The sequence below is a fragment of the Arachis duranensis genome, chromosome 2 (assembly GCF_000817695.3).
Source record: "Arachis duranensis cultivar V14167 chromosome 2, aradu.V14167.gnm2.J7QH, whole genome shotgun sequence".
NCBI classification, from domain to species: domain Eukaryota; kingdom Viridiplantae; phylum Streptophyta; class Magnoliopsida; order Fabales; family Fabaceae; genus Arachis; species Arachis duranensis.
Window position 1 is genome coordinate 84,073,352 of NC_029773.3, and position 8,712 is coordinate 84,082,063.

Consider the following 8,712-nt stretch of genomic DNA (forward strand, 5'->3'; position numbering starts at 1 on the left):
TTAATTTTGGGTCAAACTTTTTACCTTTTTGATAGACTATTATGTTAAAACTTGAGATATTTTTATTAGAATTTCAGAGATTTAAATTGCATTGTTAAAAATGTTAAAAGCATTTAAAAAATAGAAAAAAAAATAAAAAAAATCTAAACAAGCTAAGCAAAATGGTTCAACCCATTTATTTTGCGTGCCAGTCCGTTTATTTCAGGATTTTTCAAATAAAAAAAATAAATATTTTATTTATAAATATAAATTATTTAAAATATTTTTATTGATTTGTGTCATATGTTTTATTTCATTTATACTATAAATGAGATAAATATGAACATATTTTATATATACTATAAAGGAGATAAAACACGTCAACAAATACATATATCACGTTTGTATACGTGATTCATGGAAAAGAGCCACATCCACGTATCTCGTTTACACTATAAACGAGATATACGCTAAGTTAAAACGTTGTCACTATAAACGAGTTATGGTACGACAAATTTTAATCAACTATAGAAGGATCTACAAACTATTGGTATTATTCACAAATATCTCAATCATTTTTCTCCTCCGTTTCTTTAATAAATTTAGTAGAAATGTCTAGTGGTAGTATTTTTTTTTTTTGCTATAACGCTGTATCCCAACTATCACATGCAAAACAATGACAATGGGGTTATATTTGAGTGTGAGAATCCTATTTTTCTGCATACTCAGAGAGCAAATTCTAGGTATAAGATAAAGAATCTGATATTGACACATCTTGAAGCTAATGAGAGAAAAGAGGTTGGAAGAGTTGGGTACAGCATGCTAGCACCAATGAAAAATGGTGTATTTCAATTTCTTTTATTCTGGCTCGATGACGATGAGTATATGCGCCTCATGTTTGATGTCCAATGGGAGAGTCATGGCTGAACAAGTGATGGAGCTTTCTGCGAAGGTTCATGAAGTTGTTGGTGGTGGTTCTGCTAACTCGAATTTCGTCCAAGATGACAACCCACTCTTGCACCACCACCCCTGCATTGTGCTAGACCAACAGTAGATATGGACGTGGATGGTGAGGAGTCCAATGAAAAGTATGTTGCCGATAGCAACGAAAGTTGTTTCCTTGAGGATGATGACGAGGATGAGTTCGTTCCATAGACTCTGGTTGGTGGATCAATTCGAAACCTTTTGTCTGCTCTGCAACCAATACCAGAGTTATCAGTTGTACCCAACAACTATCAAACATTGGATTTGGACGCAATGCACAAGGTATCCATTTTCCAATATGGGTGCGGACGATTACAAAATAGACGACAGTGTGGAGTTTAGTGTTGATCACAGATTCAGAAGCAGAAAAGGGAGTCATGCAAGGCGTGAAGAATTACAGCATTTAGAGAAGTGCTTAGTACCGAGTTGTGGCGTCAGATTGGTTAAAGTACCATGTGCGTTGCAGGCAATTACTAATGGTTATCCTTGGAGTCTCCGTGGCGCACTCCGACAGAATCTCGGATACTGGTAAGCCTTACTTTGTATTTGAATGCATCATCTTATTTTGGTTAGAATTTTGACCGATTATATATGAATTTGTTAGAGAGGTGCGTAAATTCGATGGATTGCACACCTGTTTAGCCCCCACTATATCTTAAGATTATTAACAATTGAACAAAAACTTCATCTATAGAATCATCATGCTCCTCATACAGTCCAGCCCATCAGTTACTATCCCTATTCTACAGGGTACATTGAGGCAGAGCTATCACTTCAAATTATCGCACAGAAAGGTTTGGTTGGCAAAGCAAAAGGCAATTGCGCAAATATATGGTGATTGGGAGGATTCATACATCAAGGTATTGCGGTTGTTGCAAGTATTGCAGAGTTATCGTCCCGGCACAACATGTGATCTCAGTGCGGTATCGTACTATGATGCGCATTTGGTGGTGCACGAATGCTGCCAATTTGATAAGGTTTTCTCTGGACATTTCCTCTCTATATTGAAACTTTTAAGCATTGTAAGCCCTTCGTCTCCGTGGGTGGCACGCACCTGTATGGCAAATATGGGATTGCATTGCTAATTGCAGTGGCACAAGACGGTAACAGTAACATCCTTCTTGTAGCATTTGCAATTGTTGACTCTGAGACTACGGAGTCGTGGTCGTTCTTCCTTACCAACTTGAGATGACATGTGACACTACAAGAAGGACTTTTGATTATATCTGATAGATCCCAGGTGATCAAGGCCACACTTAGAGTCGATGAGAGTGGGTGGAAGCCTCCTAGAGCGTTCCATGTGTATTGTGTCAGGCACATGGCCGCGAACTTTGTGTCTCATTTCAAATCTGCCGAGGACAAGCAATATCTCATGAATGGTTCTTATAGTCCAAGTAAGGCTAGGTATGAGTGATACATGGATGCTTTGAGGATGCTATCGCGTGAGATGGCAAACTGGGCCGGTAGATTCAAAAAGAAAATATAGTTACAACATTGCGATAGTCGACGCAAGTTTGGACACATGACAACTAACCTCTCCAAGTGCATCAATATAGTTCTGAAGGGTACACGATTACCAATTTTAGCTATCGTTAGATGCAATTATGAGAGACTTTAGCATTTGTTCATCAGGAAGGGAAGGGAGGCACAGGCCCAAACGGTAGCCAATAATCGATTTTCATAGTGGTTGCAGGCTGCTGTTGAGAAGAACAAAAAGGGAATTTCTAAGATGTGAATTACACACCGCGATCGAAGGGCCTCAGTGTTTGTGGTGGATGAGTTAGAGCCTTTTGAGGGTCGGTGTCAAGGTTCATTCTATGTTCAGTTGAATGCGGGTTCATGCGACTGTAGTCTTTTCCAGTCACTACATTTCTCCTATTGTCATGCACTTGCTGCTTGTGTTGCTGTAAGTGTCAAATGTGGGGGCATATGTTTTTCTAGTGTACTTGGAGGAGGCCATGATTAAGGTGTACAAGGTTCAGTTCCCGCCAATCCCATACGAGAAGCTTCGGCTGCAGTGGTATGGGACACCTTTACATCATAATCCCATCATGCGTAGAAAAGCAACTGGCAGACTAGTTTTCTCGAGGTTTCGTAACAATATGGATGAGGTCGAGCTCCAAGAGAAACGGTGTGGTCTATGCAGGTAAACTGGACATACTCGAAGAGATTGTCCCTATCAACCCACATAGGAAAATCATTTGTAATATGCCTTTTATGGTTTATTTCATTTGTTCTATTTGTGTCTTGTAGTCCTATGGTTTCGTTATCTTACTTGTGTTGGTTACTACGTTTAATGTACATCGAATGCAATTTCTAATTTTAAAAGCCTAAGTTCTTAATAGTGTGCTTCCAATTTTGTAATTTAAATCTCTATATATAAACTAAATAAAACAATGAACATAAAATAAGATAAGTTCAGTACAAAAACTTAAGAAAAAATAACTCAGATTACTAAATAAAAATCAGTGCACAGACTGAATAAAGTATACTACACTAGTAAGTAAAATATAGATTAACCTACAAATAATACGAAAAGCATGTAAAGTACATCATCAGTGCTGGTCATGTGCGCAATGCAACCGATGCCCAGTGCCATAGGATGGAGCCTATGTCTATTGAGATGGTCTGTGACATCCTGGATTCGGTGGAGCCTGTGCAGCTGGTGGAGCCTGTAGACCCAATGGAGGTGGGGGTGGGAGTGGAGGGTGTGGGTAGGACAGATAATATGGCTGTGTCTGGCAGTAAGGTGGTACAGTTGGATAGTATGGCGGTACAACTAACGGTTGTGGTGTATTCATCAATCATCCACAGTCAATCGAAGGGGTGTCGCATACTGAGAACCCGGTCGGATATCCGTGCCGTACGAAGTGTTGGGCCCTGGTGACAAGTAAGGAACCTATACCATGGTAGATGCAACGGATTATGAGAAGCGTGGACCCTGTGCGACACTCGGCTCTCTGCCGGAGCGAAATTGCTCTGCAAAATGCTGCATCATCTTCTGGTCAATCGTATGAATCTGAAATGCCACGTTGAACTGGATCTCCTCTACCATAGATCTCTTGTGACCACTCAAAGACGCACCCAGATCTACCCAGCCAGGTGGAGCCGTAAAGGGATCATCCTGAAACTAATGCGTCTATGAGACCGATAATGGTGGTGGGGGTGGTGGTGAGTCATTTGCGCCAGCTGGTATGTCACTATGATCTTTCTACCTGGCATACTCTGCCTCTTCCTCAGGCTCGACATCTAGCCGCTCTCTGTGGGGCCTAACTCGCTCTCTCTAGGGACCCGTAGCTCCTCCATGGTCCCTCACACCCATCTCCCTCCTAGCCGGCTGATAAACCCCAATTTTGTGGTTTATCTTATGTTAAATTTAGTGGATTTTATCAACTTATCTCACATTTATTCAATGCAATAGCATGATTTTGTGAATTTCTCCTAATTTGTGCTTAAGAGTAAAAACATGCTTTTTAAGATCTTAATTTGCTAAATTTAATTCACTTTAATTCCATTCGATGCCTTGATGTATTTGTTAAGTGATTTCAGATTTAGAAGGCAAAAATTGGATTGAAGGAATGGAGAAAAAGCATGTAAAAGTCGAGAATTCATGAAGAAACGAAGTTTGGAAATCTATCCAGTTCCGCGTAGACGTGACTCACGCATACGCGTGACTAGAAATTCACCAAGCGACGCATACGCATGACAAGCATCACATGACCTCATTAAAGAAACACGTTAGGGGCGATTTCTAAGCTCACTCAGGCCTAGATCCAACTCATTTCTAAAGTATTTGAGGCCAAATTCAAGAAAGAACAAGAGGGGAGTAATTAGAGAGGTTATAAACATGTCTTAGGGTAGTTTTCAGAGAGAGAAGCTCCCTCTTCTCTCTAGAATTAGGGTAGAATTAGGTTAATCTCTCTTAGATTTAGGGTTTAGTTATTGTTTTCAATTAGTTTTCATTGTAATTTCTTGTTCTTACATCTTTGTTCTCTTAGTTCTTCTTGTTAATTTCTTTTTTTTTTATATCACTTTTATGTTTATGAACTTTTGTTAATTTTGATTTCCATTTAATGCAAATTTATGTTTTCATGTTTATTGTTGCTTAGTTGAGTTGTTATTATTATTTTCTTACTTTTGGTAGTAGTAGATTTTATTATTATTGCAATTTAATATGTTTTTCTTTTATGCACACCAAGTGTTTGATAAAATTCTTGGCTTAGGTTTAGAGTAAATTTTTTAGCATTCTTGACTTGGAAAGAGAAGTTAGGTACTCTTGAGTCATTAATACCCAATTTAGATTGGTGATCTATAGTGGTTGATTAATCTTGTTTCCATTGATACTACTTACGGGTTGGGGCTAACTAGGCCTAATTGACCTTCTTCCGATGTGAAGATAACGTAATAGGCTTAGCTCTTGGTAATTATTGTGCTATGATTAATGACTGAGATAAAAAAACCTTGATTCTCAATCCTTGCCATGAATGCCTCTCTTTAGTATTTGTTATCTTTAGTTGTTTGATTTAATTTCTTGCCATTTAATTTCTTGTCTTATCATCAACCCACTTGGCCTCATAACCAATAATTGAGCACTCGATTGTAATTCCTAGTTAGAATGATCCGGGAGTAATACTCTCAATTATTTTTATTGGGTTGAACTTGTGACAACTAAAATTAAACTTTGATTGAGGGTTGTTTGTTGGTTTAGATCTATACTTCAACGAGATTATTTTTGTGTGAAAATTCTAAACCGACGGTAACATTTCTTTCACTGGCCTTTGAATGTCTGCTCAAACCCATTTGACATGCTTATGACGATCAGGGACATCCCAGGAAAGGTGGAGCACATCCCTAGGCTAACTGGCAATAGGCTGCATGTCATCCAAGAGAGTCGAAAGTCTGGGATCATTAAGGACGTCCTAGTCAGACAAATGTCTAACGTGGCAAGCATGCTAGTACCAAGTCGAGTACTGTTGCGTAGGCCTGTAGTCTGTGAATCACACAATAAAGATCATGTGGCCGGGCCCTCCATCCATCATACCACTCCGCAAGACGAATGGGCCACCACACGTCCTCTCCCCATCCTGTGGTGGTCAAAAACCTGTCGACATTTTCCGGGTCTCCAGGCACTGGATGCTCCCCTCGGAACTAGCATTTCAACCGATCAACATGGTGAAACTCAATAATATTAAAACAAACAAGGGAGACAATAGACATCTATGTCCCCTACTCTGCTTCATCTTTCAACTAGTCTGGACTCATGGCATGCAGTGCGCAATCGTTGTACGATATCCATAAAAATTGCATATTAAGGTATAATAGAATCATCAGGACCAGTTCATTATATAGGAGAACTAAATGTTTATCGACAATTAAATAAAACAAATGCACGTACCTCATGCAATTGCAACCGATCTAACTCCGTACGTCATTGGAAGACTTTCTTTTCATGATGGTCCCTACTTTGTTGGAACATACCTATCAACATGTTCACATGTGCAATAATCAAATTGTCTCACTCTATGCGATAAAAGATTTAATTACATAAATAAAAAGGACAAAAACCGTAAATGAAAATAGTTTTCTCATTGTTAGAGGAAACGTCGGGATTTGTCTCTCAGGTAGACACCACTGAGAAAACCAATGATATATCTACGAGACCAAGAGCGGAGTGTATCTAGCTATGCTGGTCATATCTCAATGTGCTGCATGGCATAAGGAGTGGTACTTCCAGACAAGCATTGCGGATCCTCATGACAAACTGCGGCATCTAGCGAAGTTATCCAAAAGTGACAACCATCTAATATGAACCTGATTGTTTGACTTGTCTGTCATCAGGTAACCATCAATCAGCAACAAGATGTAACACCTCGTGTACTGACGGAGGGTGGCTACATCTGCGTTCGCTGGCATGTGCCGGACTCAATCCCAAAGTCATATCATCTTGATACTAAACGACTCTTTCCTCTAGGCATCCTACTACTGAGCATGAGGAGGCTTGACACCTAGGAGCTCCTCTACGTACTCCCATGTCGGGTGCTAGTACCAAGTCTGGAAGTCACACAAGCACCTACCCACTGGCTCTGTGTGTGTGTGTAACCCTAGGGGATACGCAATGGCCTGTAGGGTGATGATGCACTCACTCCATAGCAGGTGAAAAGTGTGGGTCTTTGGATGCCATCGCTCCACAAATACAGTGATCAAAGAGTTATCAAATACGAAGTCCCTAAACTGCACCGTGTCGCCAAACCCAGCCTCCCTTAGGTAAGAGACAATGGCGTCCGATTGTGTAAGAGTGTGGCTCACCCGCCTAGGTAGTAGTAGGCGAGGCCTCTATTAAAAAAAGAAACCTTTTAATAACAAATCTATTTCAATTTAAGTTCTCTAGCATATTCAAAATTAAAATAAAAAATATACAATTTGACTTAAAGAAATAGAATAATGTAATAAGCAGTTAATGAATAAATTAAATTAAATTAATTAGTAAATTAATATTTACTAAAAATACAATTAATATCTAACAAATGCTAATAACTTGTCAACTAAATTATTTTATATTACCAAAACATAATCTATTTTATTCATGTGTAACAAAACCAAACCTATTAAAATACCCTAACTATAATCACATATGCTTACTTAATTAAAAGATAAAAACAACAATGACCCGAAAGTCGATTGCCCCCACGATATGCCAAATAGCATTCAGACAGTTGATGTTATCGTTCCGTATATCTACGCACGTCATAACATTAACAAAACATGCAATAAAGAGAGAAATGAAGGTTCAAGGATATAGATAGTGATATTATAGGCACCGTGAACGAGTTATATTTATATAAACACATTTAAGTTTTATCTCGTTTATCATATAAACGAAATAAATATGTGCACATCTCGTTTACGTTGTAAACGAAATAAATTACGTATCAAATCATGTGTATAGTGTAAACAAAATATGCACATACTTATCACGTATTACATATAAATGAGATAAGATATATTGTACAAATTGATAAAAATGTTTTAAATAATCTATATCCGACTATCCGTAAATAGAATATTTTGTTTATTAAAAAAAATTCTTTATTTCACAAGTTTATCGTGTTGAATCTATTAAGCGTCTCATTTTCACGTGAGCTTATTTTTAAAGTAAAAACTCTTCCCATTTGAAGTGTAAAATGGGACAGTTGGATGGACTCGATCCATTTTAACAGTTGTACTTTGATCACATTCGCTATCACATGCAACAATTTAAAATCAATATTTTTGGATGTGATATTAGGTTGATTTGTAAATTAGGATTATATATCAAAATTAAGTCAAGTTAAAATTATTCCAGTTACTATATCGTCAACTCATAATGGGTTTTTTCATATCATTGTCAGAAGAATTTCCAAGCAGTCATTGGTTATGATGATGAATAAATTGTTAATTTTCTTAAAACATAAACAATTAACAGTGCGTACTCAAGACTATTTTCTTTCTTAATTACCCAATTTTTTATATTTTGGTATATTGTCTTAATGTAATCATCTTATAATAAAACATCCAATCAGAGAATGATTAGTTATAAACAAATGTCATTATTTAATTTAATTTGAGTAAGCATGCACGCTGATGATGTTAGACAATTCTAACAACCAGCAGACTAATTCGGAAAGGAATCAATGATCCTTCACAGCTTTTTGCTTTTCAAATTAAGTCATTAATAAAGGATTTTGGAATGAATTTCACCTAATTTGGTTC